This window comes from Tamandua tetradactyla, chromosome 20, assembly GCF_023851605.1.
Source record: "Tamandua tetradactyla isolate mTamTet1 chromosome 20, mTamTet1.pri, whole genome shotgun sequence".
Lineage (NCBI taxonomy): Eukaryota > Metazoa > Chordata > Mammalia > Pilosa > Myrmecophagidae > Tamandua > Tamandua tetradactyla.
In genome coordinates this window covers 6,003,402-6,026,955 of record NC_135346.1, presented here as the reverse complement: position 1 = coordinate 6,026,955, position 23,554 = coordinate 6,003,402, and the positions used below count along the sequence as shown (strand labels likewise).

At 38.9% G+C, this 23,554-nt stretch overlaps 1 long non-coding RNA gene across 1 annotated transcript in view; it reads left to right on the top strand.

Moving 5' to 3' along the window:
* The window catches only part of LOC143664888 (uncharacterized), a 34,302-nt gene extending 31,052 nt beyond the window's left edge, over window positions 1-3,250 (top strand). Inside the window, exons 2-3 of the long non-coding RNA XR_013166648.1 lie at window positions 1,406-1,537; window positions 3,177-3,250. This is a non-coding gene — a long non-coding RNA (uncharacterized LOC143664888). The remainder of the gene's footprint in view (window positions 1-1,405; window positions 1,538-3,176) is intronic.
* Window positions 3,251-23,554: the final 20,304 nt, after the last annotated feature.

The window sequence follows — 23,554 nt, the reverse complement described above, 5'->3', positions numbered from 1 at the left end:
ATAAGGATTTACCAAATTCCCAGTTCTATGAACATTTTATAGTAGGCCCTGTTTCTCAAGACTTAAAAAATCTTTATAGTTCGTCTCTGAACTCTTTCCAAAATTTCTACTCTCTGGTTCATCTTTAAATATGGAGCCTAGACTCCTACATAGAATTGTGTAAAACACTGATGCATGCTGTAGTGGTAGGATGCTCATGGGTTATGTATGCTATGTTTCCATCTATCCATTTTGAGCTCAGGGTTACTCCTGGTGCTAGTTCGGTATTTCTTCTTAACCACAGAGTATCATGAGTTAATATTAGTTGGAAATTATTTTATTTTCACAATGCGAAATATCCTTGTTTCAAGGTTCTTCTTTAGCATTCTTTACAATTCTTTCCTACATGCCCTACGCTGTAAAGTAATAGACAATGAATATGAAAGCGCTTCATAATCCAACAGGCCTCACTATTATTTATTATTGTGCTTCTTTCTGACTGCTTAGTTCTCAAAATAAAATTGAATCAATCCTCTGTATACTCTTCAAAATATAAACATGTTCAAGAAATGTTCATAAAAATGTTCAAGAAACATTTATTAAGTTCATACTTTATGTGACAAGGGTTGCAAGGAATGCAAACTATGGGTCTCTACTTGTGCTAGTCTGATACTGTGATGTACCCCAGAAAAGCCATTTTCCTTCAAACCTGATCCAATCTTGTGGGGCCAGAACTATTATTTAGGATAGAGCCTGTGATTAGATTGTTTCCATGGAGACCGACCCACTAAATTGGATTAGATTACTCCTGTGGGGATGTGGTGCATCCAATTGTGGATGTAACCTTTTGATTAGATGGAAATTTGACTCTGCCCATTCAAGGTGGATCTTGATTAGTCCACTGGAGTCCTTTTAAAAGGGGAAACACTTAGGAAAAAGCACAGTTGCTTCAGAGCCAACGTAGAGGCAGAAATCTGGAGATGCTTGGAGTGCAGATAGAGAAAGCATAGACCCAAGCATCTGGAAATGCAGAAGCCCCAGGAGCTGAGAGAGTCGACAGAAAAGCTCAGAATACATTGCCACATGCCTTCCCACGTGACGGACATTGGCTTTTCTTGAGTCAAGACATCTTTTTCTGGAAGCCTTAGTTTGGACATTTTATACACTTAGAACTGTGAACTTGTCACTTAATAAATCCCCTTTATAAAAGCTTACCCATTTCTGTTATACTGTGTTCAAGCAGCTTCAGCAAGCTAAATACTACTTAAACTTATTTCAGTTGTACACTGTACAATTCTACAAGACTCCCTGAAAAGGATAGCTAAGTTTTTAGGTGGAGTAACTCACCTCCACTATTTTCTACTTCCTTACCTCCCTTTCACTGCTTACTTAGCAGCATCTGAATTCTGTCCTTATCTCTCTACAGGACCTGTTTTCCCCAGCTCATCAGTGGGTTCTACTTGCCTCAAGCTAAAGAACCTCCTTAGCATTAATCTTCTCTGCTCTTTGGCAACACTGGACACAACTGAGAATTGTCCTCAGGGAAGTCAAGGCTCGGGTAAAATAATGACCTGAGTAATGCTGTGTGTTGGGGACCTAATATCTGAGTCCTCAGGACCCTGCTCCCTTAGTACCTTCTCTCTCTTCATGTCCTCACTTCTGACTTCCCAGGCTAAAGCCAAGTGTAACTCATACAACTACCAACAAATGTGAAATTAAGGGTAAAATAAAAGGCAGGCTAGGCTGCATGTTAATGGTCCCATCACTGTTTTTTTTTTTTCTTTACATGGGCAGGCACTGGGAATCGAACCTGGGTCCCCAGCATGGCAGGTGAGAACTCTGCCACTGTGCCACCATCACCCACCCCCATCCCTTGTAATTCATAAAAAATAAGTGGAGTTCCTCAAACAGTTAAAAATAGAATTATCATAGGACCTGACAATTCCTGTTCTAGATATATCTCCAAAAGAATTGAAAACAGGGACTCAGCACAGATACCTGTGTACTAGTATTCATACTGCTTATCGGCCGATGAACGCCTAAACAAACTGTGGTAGATCCATGCCATGGAAAATTTTCAACCATAAAAAAGAATTAAACATGATACAACATGGATGAAACTTGAAGGCACCATGTTGAGTGAAATAAGTCAGACACAAAGGGACAGATATTTTATGATGCAGTCTTCACAAGCGTTGAGTTCTATCCATGCCTCCTTGTCTTTCAAATGCATTTCCACTGAGTTCCAGCCTTGTTTTATATTCTTATATGAAATCCCTAGAACAACCAAATTCTTAGAGACATAAAGCTTTATACCAAACTCTTAAACACCACACCTGAGCCATTGTCTCCTGGGATTTGCCTTGATAAAAGGGAATGGGTGGTTATCACTTAATTGGCAAAGAGTTTCTGTTTGGGGTGACAAAAAGTTTTGGCAAAGGATGGTGATGCTGGTAGCACAACACTGTGAGTGCAATTGCTGTCACTGAACTGTGCACATATGAGTGGTTAAAATGGAAAATGTTGTATTGCGTTATGTTACCACAATAAATTTTTTAAGAAAATGGAACTAAGTTTATGTGTATTATCTTTATTTTTGTCACCTTTGTTTTAAAATAAGTCAATATACCAAGTAATATTATTTTAAACCCCCTCAAGAACAGTTCCATTTCTAATATTCCCCTGATTTTCCAATTCTAGATATAAGTTTATGTATCCACTCAGCTCTCTTCACAGGTCAGTGAAGATTCAAAGCACAGGGAAGGGGGGGAAGTTTGATGATATTCACCCCAAATATAGCATCTATATTTAACCATTATTAAAGGCAAGCAGGTTAAGGTTCAACTGCAAATCGGCAGTCTCCTGGTTTTATCTTTTTTTGCATGCATTTCTGTATAGATCTGTGTTATATCGAATGCTTAATTAGTAGCTGATAAATCTGAAACAGAGGAGTATTCAAAATGAAGGTGACAAACGAATAAGGCTGCAGCTCCGTGGAAATGCATTTGAAAGAAAGAAAGCATGGATAGGATTTAACACTTGTGAAGACTGCAGATTGCCCTACAAAATTAACATCTGTCCATGCCTTCCATTATAATTCAAAATGATAAAGTAGAAAGAACAACTAGAAAAATATGCAGGAATATTATGTTCAGAGACAATATTTGCAATATTCTAGTTATTAATTCTAATTACAGCATGGAGTATAACATCACTGTCGATTACTTGCTGTTGAAAGGAATTTCATACTGAGGAGTTAACAGCCCCATGGGTAAGTTTATTCTTTTAAAATGACTCGTACAATAATAATAATTTTCGCAATGACTTCGAGATAGTTAATGCCTTTAAAATGTCCTATTAAGTGTTAATTAGAGCTTTATACAAACCATTCTTCTAAATTTTTGTGCCTTGTCATTTTGTAACTGTTATTTCTTTCTGCTCAGAAAGCTGCATATTAGAAAGGGAACTATACTGAATGAATGGTTTGAGGACTGAACAGCCTAGAACATTAAAATCATTTGGAAAATGAAAAAGAATGTTCCTGGGAATTACTGACCTATTAGCCTGACTTCACATACCTGAACAATTCTGGAACTGAAAATCTTGCAATTGAAAAATCAAATTTGAAGATACTTAGAAGATAGAAATATCATATGAAACAGTTAGAAAAAAAATGCTTGTTAGAAAAATCATGAAACCAAACCTTAATTTCTATTGAAACTTGTAGAAATGGTGGAAAGGAAGTTGAGAAAGCGGCACTAAAAACAAAACATGATATTTAATCATTGAATGCAAATTTTAGCTGCCTTAGTGCTGCATCTTATAGATGATGTAACCAATTATTTACAAAGAGAACATTTCAGATATTTCAGTGTTTTTATTGGAATAATTAAGAGTTTTGGTTACATAACACATTATTATATTAGACAGATTCTAAGAGTTCATCTTTCTCTTCCAATTCTATGTTCCCAACTTTGGTAAGAGACCTGCCATCTATGCTTTCCTATAAATAATGTGCATCATACATTTATGTAAAGCAAGGACGTAAATATTATAAATCATCTGGATTTCTGTTGTACAGAATGCTACACCATCCCATGAACTGGTTAAGCATGCAAAGTTTGGGGTCCTGGGCCCCTGTAACTTAACTCAGTAAGACCAAGAATCTGCATTTTGAATAAGAAGCTCAGATAATTAAAAAAGAATTAACAAGGTAGGACATATGAAGTCTACCCTTTGAAAAATGTTCTGGTTAAATATCTGTATTCCTCCCTTGAGCCTTTGGCATTTTAATTGAGGGGCAAGAACCTTAAGCTGACAAGTTCGGTTATCTGATCACTTTCAAAAATGGTTTAAAGGGTGCACGGGCCGTTCAGTGGTAGAGTGCTCGCCTTCCACGCGGGAGACCCCAGTTCAATTCACAGACCATGCACCCCAAATAAATAAATTAAATAAATAAATACATGAATAAAAAATGGATTAAATCCATGGACCTGTCATGGATGTCATAGAAAAATGCACATGCCCTGAGCTGAGAACCTCTGCCTGGAATTCCCAGTCAAAATGCATCCATCACCTCTTCCTCTTGAGAGCCCATTGAAGTGGTAGTTATAGAGAAAGCAATAGCAATGGGGAGAACAGGACAAAATGAGCAAAGAGGAGCTTGGTGGCTTTCTAGGAGGGGGAAGTGAGTGGAGAAGAGCTGAGTCATGAAGCAGAGCTTGGAAAGCAGGACCGAGACCTGCAGCAGGGAGTGGCCTGCCTAGCAGTGAAAGCCAAGGTCAAAAAGAAGGAGAGCGACTCAACTTGGGGAGGGGCAGCCACCTACGCCTGGAAGGGGCAGCGCTAACCAACGGGCTGGGAATCCTGGAGCAGCTGTTGACACGGGTGAGGGCGATGATGAAGCTAAATCAACACTTACAATAGCAGGAGCATAATGGAGAATGTCAGCATTGATAAAATAAAGGCGATGCTAATGTATTCAAAAGAAAATAACATATAAGAGAACAAGCAATAGCAACTGTTGAATTTGGTTCTCCCTGGGATTAGACCTGAGAAATGAGGGCAGTGCCCGGGCTTCACTACTTTCCATTACGAGCCTTTCTGTGCCATTTGCTTGTTTAGCCATATGCACACTGTTTAGTGATGTGCAATTACACTTTGCAAAATTATCAAGCGTGGGCAAACCATTAACAAATAAATACATAATATCCTTGCCTTAAACCCAGGCAATGATTTTGCTTTGATGGCATTTTAGGTGCCAGTAATTGAGGAACCCGTAGCAAATGTGGATGATATTTTTTTGAGGACAGGGGCTTCCTCGAACATCTGAGAACACCTCTTCCTCTAAAGGTGTACTGTGTTCTGCACATAAGTATGGCTAATCCCCCTCGACCCTGTCCCAGCATCTTGTGCACACATAAAATGTGATTTCTTTTGTTCACATGGAGTACAATAAAACCCAAACTATTAACCTGGTTTTCCTACCTCATGCAGACATCATCTGATTTTGGATGTTCCACTTATTCATCTATACATCTGCCTTCTATTTGATTATTTATTTGTTCCTTTGTTTATGTGTGGATGTAAGTTATTTATACCCCATTAAATTTTGGAGATGTGTGAAGAAAGCTATACAATAGATTATGTATCATAAGTGGTAGCAGATATCACATTTATTACATATTTCATGGATTTTTTCCATTGCCAATCTGGACAGACTTATTTTCAAATGTAAAACTACAAAATTAACTTAGAATGGTGGTTTGGCTGAAGCATTAGATACTAAATTTAATCTAAAAAAAAAACAACCAGTATGTTCTCATAAATTTTATTTTCAGCAATTTTACATACAAATTTAATATGTTTAGTGTATTTACTGTCATAAAGGTGAAAATACTAGGTGGTATATCTGGCTGAAAACTTTTTTGCATTATTCATTTGTAGATGTATCTATTTCTGTCTCTATCCTATTTCTGTCCATCTAACGATCTTCTAAGATACATTATATAACAATTTCAGGAGAAAAAAATAAAATGTGGAAGCTAATGGGATAATATTAACTCATTTCATTTTTTAAAGGAAAATCAGGTATTTCTTAAGTTATATTTAACTAGCATAGCATAAAAAATAATGAAATCTTGAAAGAGAGAATATGGAGACTACTGAAATTTTAAATTAGAGCTGTCCTGCTTAACAACCCCAATTATGAAAATTTGCTAGTTCTGAAGCCACTTTCAGGAATACCTTTATAAGATCAGGTATTATCTGTCAATATCCTAGTGCAAGTTTAATCACGTTTAAATTGACTGCCAACTGTATACAGCGCCACAGGGAAACCGTGTGGAAAATAGAAGTTCCAGCCTTTATTCTCAAGTATTTTACAGACTAATCAGAAAGTCAGAATGAACAAACACACACACGCAATACTTTCACCAAATAAAAACATGTGAGGATCTGATTCTTGCCACTATAAGAGCTGAAAGTCTAAGGAAAACACAGATATATATTGTTGAGTGTTGCTGTTGTGATTGTGGAATTATTCGCTTTATTTTTACCATCGCTTTCATGCTGGTAGATACTAGGAAAATATAAGAACAGTGGTTGTTGTTTGGAGGTACAAAAATATTTTCATTTGTCTTCTCTGTCACACTTAACTTCCAGAACCAGGTTGCCTTTGAATGGGCAACACTTATCCCCAGAAAGGCAAATCATTGTTTCAGATAAACAGACGGCTTGAGAAAAGATGTGGCTTTGGAGTGATGGGACAATAGGATGAGGAAGGTTAAAAAAAAAAAAAGATGCAAGGAACTGCAATCAGACAGAAGATCTTGAGGTAGAAGGCACAAGTCCAGTTTCTGGCAGAAACCAGAGAAAAGCCCCAGGAAACAGTGAGAACTCATCTCAGGTCATAGAGGCTAATTCTCAAAGGCAAAACTGGCAAAGGGATTTCCATTCAATGACGAATGGCCCACTCTGCCAACCTCATCTGCCCTAGGAACGTGTGCAGGTGCAGGCAATGGTGCAGTGATTTTTCTTCATCCTTTTCCCATTTGCAAGCATGACAATTCTTGACTTACCCATTGGCAATCCATGGTCCAATCCATGCCAATAGTGTATTGGTATTTGACCCAAACTCCTGACTATGTTCATGGTATGCAACGCCAGTTTCAGGGCTGTTGGCAACACTAAAACACTTTGGCTCATTTTTCTATATCGACACAACATCCACTTTTGTATTGAGAAAAATGTTGAGAACGAAAGCAAAGACCCTTCTTGAAAGCAGTGCTGAAGGGAATTCTCAGGAAGGAAAGCGAGGGAAGTGAGACTTGGCTCTGTTTCAGGTTATTTTAAAAGTCCTATTCTTGAGCATTTCAAATGATGAGTGGTCTTCACAAGTTCTTTGAAAATTTTTCCTAGGAATTATGCTCGGTCCCTATTAATTCATTTTTTCACTTGAAGTATAACGAACTTACCTATGGACTTCACTTTTTTACAAATTTTCCTAAATAAATGTTGGCATCTGATTTTTTTCTAGCTGTTTTCTCTTGCCACACCATTGTTCTCTTGGCTTGTCATATCAAAATAAGTCTAATTTGAGGCATAATCATTAATTACTAGTTCCCTACTGGGACTCTTCATTGGTTTTAGACAAGGTAGGCTTGATAATGCTATGATTAAAAAACAAAAGCAAATTTTCAGTGGCAGAAAATAACCAAAGTTGATTTCTGCTGCATGTTCATCAGGGGTCAGTTGGGGACTCTAATCATTTCATTTAGAGACCCAGACAGAAGGGGCAGCCTCTACCAGCTACAGAGGTGAAGGGAAAAGAGCATGGTAAAGGTAAACCTCTACCAGAGGCTCACATTTCACTGGACAGAGAAAGCCACACAGCCAAACCTGGGATATGGTTAAGTGGTGATAGAGCCTATCGCTATGTTTAACTAGATCTTTATCTTTTGTGGAGTGACTACCCATAGATTGTGTCCCCAAACACCCATAGATCATGCCCCCAAATAACCTTTCTTTCCATACATTGGCCCCCATGGTTGAACATCATCTTGCACCAACACTGCCTCCCATCCAACCCTTTTTCCATTTCTGACTGCTCTTTGGTTTGACCTCTTGCTTAGCCTCCTTGCCTTCCTTCTGCCTTTAGTCTCATCTTGGATTTGGATTCTTGGGTTGGCTTGGTTTTTTAGCATCTGATCTATTGGGTTCTCTTTTGGATTATGCTGTATCTCCTCCTTTCAGTACAAGAAGATTATCTCTAGCATGTTGGCTTCTGACACAGCCCAGGACTCTTCAACTCTTTCCTGATAGGCGAGAGCACAGGTGGACGTTTCCAGACCCCCCACCACTCCCTTGCACCACCCTACTGGATCAGCCATCACACTCAATACCTATCATCCCAGATCCCATATTTTTGTCTTCATTTTATATTCAGCAAGGTCTGGAGAAGTTAAGTGATTTGCTCAAGAACACATAGTTCACATTTAAAATGTTTTTTTCCCCACCTGTCACTCTTCTGCATGGCCTAAGATAAATAACCATGGAAGTGACTTAAAAGAACTCGAAGTATGAGGTGCTTCTGGAGAAATAATGACATTCTTTTCCAAGTGGGCAGAGAAAGTAGATGTGGACACTTCAATAGACACTGTCAAATCTAAAGTTTGAGCATGGCCCTCTGGTCTGCAGAAATGTCTGCTCCAAGGGATGGAGAAAAAGGATGTGGACAGGGTGTGTATGAGAGGCAGGGAGTGATGTGGAGCTCCCTAGTAAGGCAATCACTTGTTGGAACTGAGATATGTAGAGAAGGAAGCTATTTAAATAGCTTCACACAATTGTGACCTACTCCCATTATACCAAGAGTAACTTTTTTGTTAATCAAATTATTTTCATGTGTCCTCCTTATTCTCTCACACCATCTTTAATTATTTTACTGTTTATTTCTGATTGGACAGTGTTTCTGAAATCTTTCACGTATCACCCTGAAATTTGCCAGCCTCTCCTGGGTGCATACTATAAAATCAGAGAATTTTAAAAGAGCAACAAGATTTCTAATAAGGTGGAAGTGTTAAGTTAGACCACTGATGAATTCACAGCCTCTTTGGACCCCACAAGGAAGAAAAATTTTCTAACAGCTCTTCTCTCTCCTCCGCAGACAGCACAAGCCTGATGCCATCCTGAGTGTAGAGGGCAAAAGCCCCTCACAGCAAGTGATGAATGTTATTCCAGGAAAAATAATGTTCTTATAAGGACTGGCCCATTAGGATACCTGTATGGATTTAAGTATTTTTGAGGTTAATATGGGTCTAGAAGTGGCTACCATGTGACAAAACCACTTCTTTCCAACCAAAGGCAACTGAGTCCCCTCGGTCATTTACTATCATCCCCACCCTTCCATGTAGTCATTCACCTTTGCTCTTGAGTAGAAATATTGTCTTATATTGCCTTATAGGTGGTTTAATGTCTAGATGGCTCCAAGCTGAGCAAAGCACTGGGTCAGAGTTAGTTGGGAGAATGGATGGTTTAATTTTCTTTTCTTTTCTTTTTTTTTTTGGTCTAATTTCTAAGTCTATAAAAATTATTATGACTTGGTTTAAAGAAGAAATTTCCATCAATATATTCCTTCTTCGTTTTTTCATTCTAAAATCATTTCTCAAAACTACACTAATTGCCAAAGAAGCAAACGGGATTCCACACTCTACCTCAGCAATGTTTTACTTTAAAAATATTGAGTTCCTTCATTTCAGGAAGAGTATTTTGAGCTTCAGGCTATATTATAACTGGAATGTAAATAAGCTGCAGTTTGGAGGAAAATGTATATTAATTTTGGGCATGATATTCTGCTCAGGACAATGCAAACTACACCAAGCAAAGAGGGTCAAGATTTAGAGGAAGAACACTGGGTAATTTTGGTTGTGACCTGTGGGAGGCAAAATGGTGTAAGAAACCTAGATATCGGAATTCTTACCTGGGCTGTGGGACAAAGTTATCCTCGGCAAGTCAGGTCTTGGGCTCCACTTTCTCCACCTGTTAAAATAAAGTGACCCTTATTGAACATAAAATTCGACAATTCTTTATCATGTGTCCCATGAGAAAAAGCTGCCACTGTCTTCCCTTGCTTGGATGAGTTTCCCAGAATACTCATCATCTCTTCTGGGATAACTAGAGGAGGACAAATCTACCCAGGGGAAATGGTTCCACCAGCCTCCTTTCCACAAGAAAATCAGTGGGAAAATTTCTTTTAAAATATGGGACAGATTTCTTGAGTTCTCTTGGGCATTGTTCAGGAAAATAGTTTACAGGCTTGCTTTATATTCTGTTTCTCTCGAACATAGAAGAAGGTGGGAGAGAGCTGCTTTATTATTTGCCCCGAGTCTTCACTCACAGAGATGTCAGACTGTTGAAGGTTGAGGGGTGATGGCTCTGGAGCAGGGTAAGAGGTGAGGAGGCATGTTTCCCTTTTGCAGACACATCTACTCAGCTCTCACGTGTGCTCAGCTCTCTCGAGACCACAGAAGTAGTGGTTGGGTTTGTTGTGTATGAAGCACAATACCAACTTCCATACACAATCCTAGCTTTTAACGTGGAAATATCAAATATCCAAGAAATGTTTTCTGCAATCTAAGTATCGAAAGAGCTCAATGCTTCCTGTAAGCAAATCATAGGAAATTATAGGGATTATACAGTTATTCTAAAATATTTGAACTTCCTTCTCACTGATAAATGTCAGGAAGGAGATATTTAATTCTACAAGACTGTTTTCATAAACTCAAAAAAAGAAATACCTAATTCAAATTGACCATGATGTGAGTAATTGATTCAGTTCACACATTGGCTAAGGACTAATGGGTTATAGACATATAAAAGAATGAGGTCGAAGCAAAGGCCAGGAGTCCGTAGTCATGGTTAACATAAGATGTAAAGCATTCAAACTGAATTATCTTTCTTATCTCTCAATTTCTCTGTGCCTGTGTTCTTGCATATTTAAAGTGTGGATAATATTAACAGTACCTACCTATCCCCTAGAGTTGAACTTATATAAAGGAGCATAGTTTCTGGCACATGGTGATGTATGCTATTGTATATGTGTAAGCTAGGATTAATATAAATATTACTTTTATCTCTTTTCTTCTGAATGTATTTCTGATCTTTTCTGATTGACCACAGAACATCTCTCCATGACAGAGTACATTATAATTTTTCACCTTGGCACATTTACAGAAAATCCAAATGCAAATGTAGTTTTAAAACCTCTAAATTCTGATTGGATTTGGAATCCAATAGAAATGTGGCACTCTGTTCTGGATCATTTACATGCATGTTACAGTTATTTTCATTGAATCTTCACTATGTGCCAAGACCATCAACGTAATAATTGAGTGACTCTTCACAAATCTATTAGTTACTGTTATCTTTATTTCACTGCTGAGGGACGGAGTGCTTAACAACTTGGCCAATACCACACAGGTGGAAAGTAGCGGGCAGGAGGTTCAATTAGAGGCACACGGACTCTGGAGACCATCTGTCCAACCGCCATGCTGTACCATTCTTCACTGGGTTGGGAAGTTCCTCCTTTCAATTCCAGAACTAGCAGCTGCTGTTTTACAATAATTGACAAGTCAGTTTTAAGCTCTGGCCACCTGGAACTCAGCAGAATGGCCCAAACTCAGTTTCTTTTCAAGGGGCACAATTTTATTTTGTTTAATGAGCAACCTTTTCTATAATGTAGTCCTATCTTTATATTTATATTTTAATGTCTCTGAGGAACTTTATATCCACCCCAAAGTCCAGTATAGACCAGGACGTGTAGAAGGTCCTCCATGAATGTTGGCACCTAGGTGTGATTTTTTTCATGTGATTATAAGCATTACAGAACTCTGTTTGATTGAGGTGATTTTTCTACCTCCGATTTAAAATTGGTTTTCCCAGCCAGTTTTCCTCGGTATGCCATCTTTTGGTCAAGTGTGCGCTGAGCTGACCACAGGGCTCCCTCTTCACTCCTCTGGGAGCCATCTGTCTTTTATCTTAACATTTTAAAAAAGTTATAGCTCAGTACCTGCTGTAAATGTAGGCCACTCTAGACAATGTTCATTCAAGAGCTGAAGTTGTCAGACGTAGGACTTCAAGACATTCCAAGGAACCCTGGGTTGGATACCACAGGTCATGGTGTTGGTCTCTGGGCAATTTCCCTGCAGGGATTCATTCAGTGCCAAGTTAATATGTTTCAATCATGTCCAAGAGAGACAGTCAAATTTAGACATGTGTAAATATCATTCCTTGGTTTCTTCATCAGGGATGTAGTTGTGATACAGTAGGATGAGCCCAAGACTTCCACTTAAAGTCCAAATTCCAATGCTCGCACTTCCCAGACTCTATAAGTTTTGAGTAAATCACTAACTTTTCTGCACCTTGGTTTCCTCGGGTATAAAATAAGAACGACTGTGCTAACCTCATCATGTGCTATTCATATGTATAAGGTTACTATTTATTTAATCCCTTGAAGCCCTTTAGCAGCTGAGCATGCCTTTTAAAGGGCATGCTGTGTAAGGAGAGAATGAAGAATAGGGATCATCACCTTTGGAAGGGAGCTCTTCCTTCTCCCTTTCTCCCATTCTTTCATCTCCTTAAGACATTCACCAGTGGATGGAAAGGACACTCAGAAACTTTACAGAGAGGTAGAGCATAGAAAACACCCATCAAAAATTGCTGACTCTACCTTAATGCTCAGTCCTACATACATGAAAACAACTTACAAATTATCGTCCAATTCTATTGGCAATGCACACATATTGACATGAAACTTAATAAAAGATTTTAGATACCAAGTAATTTGTCTTCTCCTATGGAATCAGTTTTCTTATTAAGCTATATTCATTGGGGGGAAAGCCATTTCCTTCTGACTTACTGAAATTGCAGAGTCACCTTAGCTTGCCCTAGTTATGATGGTTAAACACACACGAAGGGAAAGAACTTCACAAATATGAGCTGTCTTCAAGAGTTTAAGCACTAATTATTGATTGTGGAAAATGTTGAATTGTGGTGCCCCATGCTGTTATTCATTTCCCCCTCAGGATAGTACTTTCTTCATATCTGCATTTTAGAACTCCTGAGTTATATTCTAATTTAGGGGTCAGCAAACTTTTCCTGTAAAGGGCCAGATAGTAAATATTTTTGGTTTGGTTGGCTGAAATTCAACTCCCTTGTAGGGGGAATGCAACCAAAGACAACACATAAACAAAGGAGCATGTCTGTGTTTCATAAGACTTTATTTCTGGACACAAATTTGAATTTTGTTTAATGTTTCACATGTCACAAAATATTATTCTCCTTTTTACATTTAAAGATGTAAAGCCATCAGTAACTCATAGACCACACAAAAATGGGAAATGAACCAAATATGGCTCTCCAGCCATAGCTTTCCTACTCCTGTTTTAGTTCATCTACAAGCCCTTTGAGTCAACCACCACATTTTCTTCATTCATTTTATCGTATAAGTGATAATCATATGCCACTAATATCAGCAATTAATGGAAATGCTAAGGGTTACAGACATTTGAAAACCAGTGCAAGGGGGGAGAAAGGAAGGAAGAACAGGGAAATAACTGAAATGTCATATCCTTGAGGGTTACTGGAATTGGACTGTACTATCTGTGAAAATATTTACCAATAAGCTATTTGTGACCAGTGCCTTTATTTTTTACTATTAGAATTCGGACCAGAATTGAGCATGGATTGCTCAGCAGTGCTTCATGAGGCTGCTGGGGCTTTTCCACAATGAGCATCAGAACTGAAAAGATGGGATCTAAGCCATGATTGTTAATGGAAGCAATTGCCTAGTCTTGCTATCTTTCTGCAGGGCCGACAGAGAGAAAATGAATTCGAATGGAAAGAAAGAAACCTTAAGCTTGCTTTTGTACTTGGGTGCTAGCCTTGGAGTTGATGAACATTTCAAAGTAATTCAAATAAGGCTGCATTTTTCTGAATAGAGGCAAGACCTCGAGATGAAGAGATAGCTTCAAGTTGCATCCTGCTTCTGGATCCCAGTTGGGCATATTTAACCACACTGAACACTGCTGATAATTTGTGGTGTGAATTTATTTGGTGCCCAGGGGAGAAATGGGCTCAGTGCCAGTCCAGAAAATGTCCTACTTTTTAATGTCTTGATCACTATGGACAGCCTTTCCAAAGGGATGACAAAATCCCTAGGAGAGTGAACAAGGCAGAAAACAAGATCATTTCACTTTCAGAAACAATGATCCTACTGCAGCTAGGAATTATTAATACAAATGAGTGTCTATCCACCTGTCTCAGGGTTTTAGAAATTGGACAACATCAGAGAGAAATAAGCCTAGACTGCCTTCACTCCAGTAGGAAAGTCTTAGACGCACCAGGTTGGGAATAGCTGTGGATATTATCCAACATTCCTCAGTGCTTGTTAGAACAATACTAATGTTATTCCAGATGGGGAAAGAAACCAAGCACACAAGATCTCCTATCTCTGTATTCATGGTCCTTTTGTACAAGATATTAGCCCATGTCTAACTCTTATCCTGGGAGGCAGTTTATTTGCTTGGATTCATTCTTCCAAAAACTCACTGACCCTACCAATCCACAATACCAACAGCTGAGGGAAGAATTTTGAAAATTTTGATGTGTTTGTAAAAATTGTGTAAGGCTCCCCTTCCCCCATTGGTGACTAATGGGAGAATAGGGGAAATGTGCTGCAGAAAAGGCAAGATATGAAGATGACACGTAAAGAGCCAAATGAAAGGTCCTGCAACACTCCCTCTAGTCCAGAAATTGAAGTGAAAAATAAGTTTCGCGTGCCTGCTGTCATTCAGTAGTGATCGATTTTGAACATGCAGCTTTTTGTTTGGCACAATATAAGCTCATTTTCTATCTCACAAATGAATGCTTTTTCACCTTCTCTAAGCCAAGAGCTTCTCTCTCTTCCCTTCAAATGAAAAGCACTTCCAACAGCACACCATCCTAAAGCTTACTTGCTGTCTCCAAAGAAATGTGGAGGCTCTCCCCAAATCTGCCTGCTCTAAGTATGCATTCCTACGATTCTTCATTCACTTAAGCAGATATCACTTAAGTAGATATCTCCTAGAATGGATAGATTATATCACTCCTTTAATGATATATAACGTGAACAAGTATTTATTCAGTGGAATTGTTTAATATTTATACAGGATTTTGTACATAAAGCTACATAAATTGTTTAAGTCTCAGATTGAAATTCAATGTAGTGCAGGGAGTGAGTTTAATTTATTTTGTGTCCCTAAGTTCTTAGACACGAATTTATCTTCAGGGCTAATCCACTGTACTGCCAGTTCAAATACTGACTTGCGGAAGAAACTTTTATATTTCCCTGCATCAAAACTTATTCACTCAGATCCTATTCAGGACTCCACTTTCAACAAGCTGTCAGTTAGGAGGGAATTGTGATCTGGGCAATGATGATGGATATAGTAACAACATAGCACTTTCTCTGGTATACAGCACTTTAATCAGGGTTTTATCGATAAGCGTTAGATGTCAGGAATAAATATGCATGAGAGCTGGAATTGCAGGAGAAAGAGAGAGGTGTTTCTTGGCTTTCTAGGCACCCACCCCCCTGAAAGCTAACCAAGTAGCACTGCCCAGAGAAGTAGTCAATGCAGGAGCCTGATAGAAATGACTATACCCACAGATTATAAATGAAAAGTATTCATGGCAAATAGTATGCATGCAAAAATTTTAAGGCTATGATGGTAAAGGGTCTCTTAGCATAATGATTATAAATAATATGCAATCCCTATATAGAATTTATTTTAATAGTACTATGTTTGAATTTCATCATGTTCACCATATGCCTGAGCTATACATGGACTTATGAGTACAATTAGTTCATTAATTCCAAACCATTTATATTTCTAATATCAAAGTGCAATTTTAAAAATTGTATAAAAAAGGCTCAAGCTTAATTAGGTCATTAGTGCACTGAGAAAGGATAAAGTGTTCGCATTTCAAGCAGCCCATATTCCATTCAGGCTTAGTAAATAAGTTTCTGCATGTGGTCTTTAATCAAAGCAAAAGCAAATGTTTTTTACGTTAATATGTGCTGCAAGTAAAGACAGAGCAGTGGACAATGTCCACATCAGGGAAAAGTAATTAGCAAATTCATAAATCAATAACGGTGTCAGGCTTAGTATAAATATTTGAGGATATTAACGGAATTTGGATCATTGCTATTAAATTCCTATGAAATTTTAATTAAGGCAGAATATTTTGCATTAAACAAACAAATGATTAGCAGTGAAAATGGACATTTAAATGGATCCTTATTCATAAATTTGTTTAATTATCCCTAGCAAGAATTCCTGTTTTGTTTTTTTGTTTATATTTTTTGCACAACAGCATAACATATATTTATGTAGATGTCAGCTATAATGAGGAAGGACATAGAAATGTCTTCAGAAAAATATCATTGCCGTAAACACATTCCATCCATATAATCCAAATTATTTAAAGGCAATTGTTCCTCACCTTTAGATTATATTCATTCACTTTTCTGATGAGAGGAACTGTTTCTGCTGGAATTCAGTAATTATTGCTCACAACATCTCATTTATTTTTACAGATTCATTTAGAAGGCAATTATTTTAATAGTCATTTATGGTTGAAGGCACTAAAACTCTTTTTTTTATGTTAGGACACAAAATGATTTGCAGAGTAAAGGAGGAACTTTGGGCCTTCTGTATGGTAGTGCAGTGTTGAAATCTGCCTGGAAACACTTCTCTGTGCACATTTCCTAAGATGCCTTTATCCGTTCTAGCCTGTTCAATGTCGGCAGGTGTGTGGGGGGACGATAAACAAGTCTGTGGATTTCCAGAAGGAAAAAGGGTGCAGGCTTTAGCTGGGCTACCTTCAATACTGACCCTCTCACAGACGGTGGGGGCTGGGGGGCCGGCGATGGGGCCCAAGACCAAAACCGGGGACCTGCCACGGCACCCCAGCTCCCGTCAAGGGCCCCGAAGCTACAGGCAGTCAGGGCAGGGCTCCTCTATCCAGGCTAAGCTAACATTGTCTGGTGGCAGAAGGACCCCGACTTCCTTACAACTGTTATATCAGGTAATCCTTTCAGAATGACAGTTGGTACAGTCATTCTCAGTGTACTAATGAGGATGGAGTGATCAGGAGCACTGTCAAAACTCCTAAATCCACATTCGCAATGATGAAGAATAAACCTTCAGATTTTTAGTGGGGAACAGAAACTGTCCCTTTGCACATGTTGCTGGGGCTCATGTGTCAGCTTGGCCGGGTACCGGTGTGTTGTCTGGCCAGGCGAGCACTGGCCTATCTGTCACCGGGAGGACATTTCATGGACTGAAATCATCAGCACATTGATTGTCTATATGACTGATCACACCTGCAGTTGGCTAAGGGGAGTGCCTTCCACAGTGAGAGATGTTTAATCTAATCAGTTGCAGGTTTAAGGGGGAGGCGATCACTTCAGCAGTCAGAAGAGAGAACTTTCATCTCTACCTCAGCTGGCCAACCTCCTGGAGAAATCATTGAAAACCTTCATTGGGAATTGCCGGGCTGCAGCCTGCCCTATGGAATTTGGACTCGTGCCCGCAGTTGTGTGAGACACTTTTATAAAGCACATATTTACAGATATCTCCCTTTGGCTGTTTCTCTAGAGAACCATGACTACTACAGCATAGAACACTAATTGATTTTATTTTCATACCAGAAAGGTAGACGTCATTTTGGAAAAGGCCGTTTTTTTTTTGAAGGGTTTAGATTCCACCAGGATGGGAAGGGGAAATTCTCTGTTAACCTGAACAAGTGCAAGTCCAGCTCTGTCTGTGACTCTGGTCTTTGAAAGGTGCATCGAGGAGGGGCAGTGCTGATAGCCACCCTTTCTTCTGCCCTGGGAAGACCCAACAAGGAGACCTCCAGAGCCTAAGGAGTTGGGTAGGAGATAAAATGTGTCACCTGTTGACAATGGGCATTTTGAGCTTAGGTGAGAAGGTGAGGTTATAGCAGCCCAGGGAAATTTCAGTACAGCTGGTTGAACACATACAGTGTGCTGATGTTGTTCAGGTTTCATTGTCCTCTTATCTGTCTTCACCGGCACAACACACCAAAGTACAGACCACCACAAGGACACACTCATGTTTGGGTAAATTGACCCTCACTGAGCCACGGTCCATGTCCTCAGAAGACACTGAGAGCCTGAGGAGAGGTGAGGGTGGAGAGGTAATGGGAGGTCAAGAGAGACAATGCCACACGCATCACACCTCAGCCCAGAAATACTCTGGCGTGAGTATGCAAGTGTCCAAGTGTGAATGAGAAGTGGGAATATGGCAACACTGCGTTAATGGACTTTACAGCACTGCAGGGGGAAGTGAAATACTTATTCACAAGAGGCTCCCAAAAACCGTCCTCTAAAGTGTTTAGAGCATGTGTCACCTGATGGTTAAAATGTTCAAATGGGTAGTATTAATTATTGTGGGTGAGCATATGATATATTACACATAGACATAATCTTGCAAAATTTCAAACCTATGTAGAGAGACAAATAAAAGTACCACAAGTTCCAATGATAGAAAATAGTGCGTATCACTATGTTCGTTCAGCAAATGCATGTATTGCCTTATTCAAACCACCTTAAACTTGGTGCAGACACTCAGCTTCCCTCACCAGTTTCTTTCCCTCCATTTCTAACCTAGCATTTCCCAAACAAAGGGCAATCAGACTTTTGAAATTCCTTAATCATCTTATATCATCTGTGATTTATAATTACATTCAAAATTTGTATTCCTAAATAAAGCATTTCACCAAATCATCCTTTTCAATCCAATCCAAAGTGGTACCACTCCTAGCGAGGGAGTCCTTGCATTCACCAGGGATGTTCTGTTTCCTGGGATTCCACGTGCAGGCAACCAGCGAGTGCAAACACACACCATCCTCATGCTCAGCTGAGTGACATGCCCAAGTGTTTTCCTCACTGTTATGAGAACACCTGGCATCTGGCCCTGATTTAGCTACTAATTAGCTTTGAAATCATGGTGTTTTCCATCTGTAAAATCACTTTATTTGAGACCTGCTCCTGTAAAATCACTTTATTTGAGACCTGCTCCTATTTCCATGGAATATGGACAACTCCACTAAAAGCCATAACTCTAAATTGGGAAAGTAAAAAAAAAAGAAGAGAGACTTACGTAGGAGACACCAAAATAGAACAGGGGGTGAACAGTTGCGTCATAACACAAGTCCCGTTTGTGCTCTGGAAAGTCATTCTCTCCTCCACCCACAATGGTGGAAGATATTTTAAAGAGCCTAAACACCCAACGAATCCTGGATCAGGTACATCATTTAGTGATCTTGGAAGCTGACCTTGCCCACTAACGTAAGCCAAGCTCCCCTACTGCCGTGCAGCCGTTCCCGGCACTCCTTTCACCTGACCGCCATGACCCCAGACCCTTGGCAATTCCGCTCACCAGATGTTTACATGGTCAGACGGAATTCAGAGATCCTGAGTTTTCTTTGCATTGCTCCCTGCTCATCCCCTGTCTCCTCCCCTACCCCATTGAGTGGAGAGCTTTTCTACCTTCAAGACAAATGCATTAAGGGAGGACGTGGAACACAGAGAATACAGAGCCATCAATTGAATTTCTAAACAGATGTGAAGACTCATGCAGATAGCGGTCCTGAAATTCAGGGCACTTTTGATTTATAAACATGAATTTTATTTTTTTAAGAGAGAGAAAAGTTGTTTGAGTTCCCAAAGTCTAGCTCTGGTTGTAAAGTACCGAAGCTGGAATGAACTCCTACATAAAATTCACATCACATATTTGGGGTGGTGGAGGTATTTTGGTAATGGATGGTGGTGATGGTAGCACAAAATTGTGAAAGTAATTAACAGCACTGAATTTTATATATATATATCTGAGTGTGGTTAAAAGGGGAAATTTTTATTGTGGCTACAACAAACATTGGACTATACAACACAATGAACCCTAATGTAAACCATGGACTATCATTAATAGGACAATAAAAAATGTTCTTGTCAATCATAACAAATATACCACACATTGATGCAAGGTGTTAAAAATATAATATAATATATAATCATATTAATATATATTATAATATATATAATTGTGCTGGTTTGAAAGGATGTATGTTCCCTAGAAAAGTCATGTTTTAATAAAAATCCCATTTCATAAAGGTAGAACAATCCCTATTCAATACTGTATGTTTGAAATTGTAATCAGATCATCTTCCTGGATGATGTGATTTAATCAAAAGTGGTTGTTAAATTGGATTAGGTGATGACATGTCTCCACCCATTTGGGTGGGTCTTGACTGGTTTACTGGATCCTATGAAAGAGGAAATATTTTGGAGAATGGAGATTCAGAGAGAGCAGAGAAGAATGACATAGCCATGAGAAGCAGAGTCCACCAGTCAGCGACCTTTGGAGATGAAGAAGGAAAATGCCTCCCGGGGAGCTTCATGAAACAGGAAGCCAGGAGAGAAAGTAGCAGATGACACCTCGCTCGCCATGTGCCCTTCCAGCCGAGAGAGAAACTGTGACTGTGTTCACCATGTGCTTTCCAGATGAGAGAGAAACCCTGAATATCATCGGCCTTCTGAATCAAGGTATCTTTCCCCAGATGTCTTTGATTGGACATTTCTATAGACTTTCTTTAACTGGGACATTTTCTCAACCTTAGAACTGTAAATCTGCAACTTATTAAATTCCCCCTTTTAAAAGCCATTCTGATTCCGGTATATTGCATTCCAGCAGCTAGCAAACTAGAACAATAATATCATATAAATATAATAACAGGGAGGTATGAGAGCTTTGTATTTTATTCATGCTGTTTCTGTAAACCTGCAGCTTCTCTAATAAAATTTTTTAATTCGTAACACCAACAATAAAGATGAGAAGAACATAGGATGATGTAAGCTGGTCTCTCCTCTCCCCCTGCATAAAAGTTCAGTTCAACATACTCTGGGTAGGACAGAGGCTTGAGAGAAAGGAAAGCACTCAGCAAAGCCTGCTTTCGGGATCCATCTCAGAAATGACCCTGTGCCCCATCCTCCCGAGTGGAAGGGAGTGAGACTAGACAACAGATACCCCAGCTAATCTTGGGGCTTCTCAAGCAGGGAGCCAGTACCTCCAAGCTCACTGAGAAGCTTCAGTTGGGCAACAAAAGAGGAAGACAATGGTTACCTGGAGGTGACACAGGTAGGCCAAGGACACCTCTCAGAGCCTCAGGTACCCGGTGGCTGTCTTCAAAACAATTTTATTGAGGAATACTTCGCATGTCATAAAAATGTATCCATGCCAAAGTGCACAGTTCAATGATTTTTAGCAACCTGTAGCATTTGTCCAGGTATCCAGTGTTCTCAGGCTTGTACTGCTTGTACTGCTTGTGATCCTAAAAGGGTGAGAAGACCGAGCAGTCTCAGCTGAAATGCAGAGTTGGTAAAACCCTTGGACTAAACAGCCAACCCAGAAACTTGGGTGAGCTTGGAAAGATAAGCCTTATGCAGACTGGGTGCTCTGTGTGGATGCCAGCAAGCCAGACCTCCCCCAGCTGCCAGGACAGCCCATCAGCAGCACTGCATTCTGAGCACCCCTGAGCACTGCCCAAGCATGGAGATGGGGAGGAGGAGAGCCTGGATTTGACTGAGTATTTACACAAGGAAGACAAAATGGATCTATACATAGCACAAATTGCCTGGAGGTAACAAGATAAAACTTTCTGCTATTGGGCAGAAGGCAAAAGAGAGGCCATTCTATTCTAAGTTCAGATGAGAAAAATACAGTTGCTTTTGTTTTTGCACACCTTAGAGGTGTTTTTTTTTTTTTGTCTATAAATTATATAACTGTGTTGATTTTTAAATTTCAACCACGATACAAGGTTTAAAAGTTTATATGCAGAGCATAGTCCCCTTCGGGGAATGGTGAGAACAGGGGAAAATTCAACCTCCCCAAGTTGAATTCTTGATATTCTCACAAGCAGTATGGACAACCAAAGCTATAGACTGAGCCCCCAGTTTTGGGGTTTTTTGATATGAAATTTAATCCTACAAAGGATAGGTCAAGCCCACTTAAAATTAAGCCTAAGAGTCACCCCCAAGAGAACCTTTTTTGTTGCTCAGATGTGGCCTCTCTCTCCAGCCAACACAAGCAAACTCACTACCCTTCCCCTATCTACATGGGACATGAGTCCCAGGAGTGTGGACCTTCCTGGCAATGTGGGAAAGAAATCCTAGAATGAGCTGAGACTCAGCATCAAGGGATTGAGAAAAACTCTAGGATGAACTGAGACTCAGCATCAGGGGATTGGGAAAACCTCAACCAAAAAGAGGAAGAGTGAAATGAGACTGTCAATGTCTGAGAGATTCCAAACAGAGTCAAGAGGTTATCCTGGAGGTTATACTTACGCATTAAATAGATATCACCTTGTTATTCAAGATGTAATGGAGAGGCTGAAGGGAACTGCCTGAAAATGTAGAGCTGTGTTCCAGTAGCCATGTTTCTTGAAGATGATTGTATAATGATATAGCTTACACAATGTGACTGTGATTGTGAAAACCTTGTGTCTGATGCTCCTTTTATCTACCGGAACATACGGAACATACGGAATAAAAATAAATAATAGGGGGAACAAATGTTAAAATAAATTTAGTTTGAAATGCTAGTGACCAATGAAAGGGAGGGATAAGGGGTATGGTATGTATAATTTCTTTTTCGGTTTTGTTTTATTTCTTCTTCTGAATAGATGCAAATGTTCCAAGAAATGATCATGATGATGAATATGCAACTGTGTGATGATATTGTGAATTACTGATTATATGTGTAGAACAGAATGGTCAAAATAGGAATTTTCACATTTATTTGGTGTTTTTTTGGTATTTAAAAATATATAAAAACTTTAAAAAGTTTATATGCAGAAACTGGGGATACAAAATGGTACTAAATATTGAGTTATACATAAAATAGGAATTTGGCTGGATGAATGCAAAGCAGACTGCAATAATAACTCTTATGCCTTTTAAACTAAAGTTTGATATATGTTTTAATTTATATGCTTGTAAAAGCAATTGTCTGCTAACATCAAATTGGTTTGTCCTCATGGTTTATTTTCAACAAAAGAAAAGGATTAAGGGATATGTTTTCTAGACAAGCCAAGAGACTATGAAGAATTACCCATGACAAATGATATTTTCTTGAGGATGAATCAAACAAAGATATTAGCTAAGAAATGTATTTTTTAAAACCTTATATTTGGAATTTGGAACATAAAACAAACACAGGAATTAATTTGTCAAATAAGAAAATGCAAGTTTTCTAGCTAGGCCATTAATTCAGATAAAATATGATTGAAATATTTCCAATCTTAACCAGTCATTTGAAAAAGATAAAAAAACTTTCTTTTTTTCTAATAAAGTGAAAATTGACCTTGAACTTCATTAGCAACCTTTATAAAAAAGAAGTAAAATATTTTCATTTCAGCAATTTCCATCAGTTATCATTATTTTATCTGTCAAATCTCA